We start from the raw sequence: 2,847 nt of genomic DNA on the forward strand, positions 1-2,847 counted from the left end.
GTTGTTGCCTTTAGTTACAACCTGAAGGGACAGTACGGTATTTCATCATGTTGTAAATAAAGTTTCACCTGGTTCGAACTTCATTTGAGTGTTTCAGAAGTCATGTATGTAAAGTTAAATGTTTTCCTACAACTAACCATCCAACCCACATAATATATCATACTCATTGTAGGGATACTAAATTGTAGTTATTTTCACTGATAACAAAGTACAATACTATCACAGTTGTTTAAACATGGAACTTAAATTAAATTATTCATATCCATAACATTTTTAAGCTGTCAGCAACTTCAGTAATTATTGTGATATAATTGTCAATTGAAATGATTTTGGTCTTGATAATCATAACACCAAATTTCAATATCGTCCCATGCCTAACACACTGACAGCACCAATACTGGAATGAGGAAGAATAAGCCTTGTAGCATATCTCGTAGCTTTCAAGGTATTTCTTTGTCTGATCTGAGCGAAGAAATGTCATTCATAACCAGTGGTGACATAGCTATTATTCAAAAGATGCTGAGGTATTAGCAAAAAGTGCCAGGATTTTTGTATCTAAGCTGCAAAAACAATAAGAGAAATTTGTTTAGAAAATGTGGTAATGGGCTTAATCAGAACCTACAATTATTAATATGGTTCTAACATTCTCGTGTCCATGCTTGTTGTCATACCAGAGAGGGCCAGTAGGTATCTGAAAATAATACAAGGTTCTTTTTGCGCTTCTATTAAACCACAGTAAAGGGTTTGCGTTAAATAATAATGCTTTGTGGGGCTTGTTCATAAAGAGTCAATATTACGCAATTTTCTGATCTGTATTATAGTGTTGTTTCCTCATCACAAACTCCACACACTTTCAGTAGAATCATGTACATGATTTCAGCCCTGATATTGCCAACCTCTACAAAAGAAAAAGCTAAACTAGCTGTTAACTTGAATACTACTGCTACAAGGTGAAACCGAGCATTTTGAGCTTTGAAGATGTGGACAGACTAATAATAAAGGCTTACTCCAACATGTGTGAATGAAACAAAACACAACTCCAGGTATGTTTTTGAGGAGGTAACAATATTCTAACATGGCTTAAACCTCACAAGAGTCAATTTGGTGTAATATAGGACCTTTAAGCATGGTTAACTAAGATGGCATTAAGAACTGGTGTAAAATCTATGCCATGTCATAGGGGACTAACTGAACATTAGTAGGCAGAGAATTGGCTTTTGCTGAAGAAAAAAACATTCTATTCATGTAACGTAATGTAGGGCATCGTGGGAGCAGTCCAAACATCCACCCTCCAAACCACTTCCTCTTAATCTTCTTAAGTGTTTCGGAAGTCACAACACAAAAGCATAATGCCTTCATAAAACTCAGACTCAGCTTTGACGAGTTACTTTTTCAACTTTGCTGTCACTGTCCAGCTGCTCGCATGTATTATAGATCAGTGCTTTGACATTGATTACACTTGGCCAAGTCTTTCACAGTTCAGTGGGCTGTGAACTCACTATTAGCTCATGCACTCATGTTTTAGCCTTATTGCCAAAAAATTATTTTGAACTCTATCCAAAATTAGACCTGGGTCATTTCTTTGCCGACATAGACAATAAAAAGGCATAACCTTTGCCAGCATGTTGACATTTAGCTTTTGCACATAAAAAAGCATGCAGCCATATTGAATCCCCAAAGAAGTCCAGTGTCCCTTGGGCCATGTCAACAGGCGTTACTTCTGGAGTCTAGGCAGCAGCATTGCATTGAAAACTATGTCATCCCTCTTTTGCCCAATGGGAGGTGAAAGGCAAATCTTTATTTATGATGTAATTTATTCATCATAGGGAAAAATAGAATATATTTTTCCCAAATACTGCCCACAGGCCCAACTGGCAGCAGTGACAGTTGTGGGGGCTAATACATGCGCTCATCTCAAACAGCTTAACCCACCCCAGTAATTAAGACAGGGAAAGAGATCTAAAGGCATGTCACTAATCATGTGGATATTTGGACATAGGCCCACACAGGCCCTTAAGACCAGAAGAGTGCGATAATGGAGAATAATTAAAATAATGCAATACAGAAAAACACCAAAGGTTATTTAAAATGCTTCTTTTCTGGTATTTTCTTCAAACTATCACATATGCAGATAATTATTCTACATTTTTTTCAATTGTAAACCACAATATTGGTTTAAATTGATCATCTTGGTCCATTAATGTCCTGTCTAAAACTGCACAACTGATTTACCAGTGAACCATGTATGGTATTGTGAAAATCTCTTAAAAAAAAAAAAAAAAAAAAAAAAGCCAGAGCTTAAATTACTACATCTCAAATCCCAAATCTCCCATTGAATGTTGTGTATGAAGGTGACCCTGGATTCATTTGGATCAATCCACCGTGCAAATCAGAGTTGTAATGTAATGTGGAACCTTATATAGCCAGCAGCCATATTCACAAATGTAACTGAACCATAACCGCAGCCTTGTTGAACAAGGCTTATTCCCCATTTCGCAGTCAAATTGCAGCTATAAATATCCCCTTGTAAACACATGTGTTAATCTGATTTATTTGGTTTGTCCTGAAATAGCAACTTCCTCCTACAGCCAGGAACAGTAGCCACACGCTACATCCTGTTTTATTGGCCAGGGGAGAATAACCAACAGATTTAGAATGATAAATGTACATTAATTCAGTGCAGAATCAATTAGTACATTATTTGGCCAACCCCAAAAATGAGAAGACCAAAGGCTATACAACATACAACCATAACTATACATTTTCAGCATCTTACCAAATACAAGAGTCACATTCATTTTATTGCTTCATTAGTCTATAAGTTATTTTGACGTGTTTGACCTTTAT

Source organism: Periophthalmus magnuspinnatus, chromosome 9, assembly GCF_009829125.3.
Source record: "Periophthalmus magnuspinnatus isolate fPerMag1 chromosome 9, fPerMag1.2.pri, whole genome shotgun sequence".
NCBI lineage: Eukaryota > Metazoa > Chordata > Actinopteri > Gobiiformes > Gobiidae > Periophthalmus > Periophthalmus magnuspinnatus.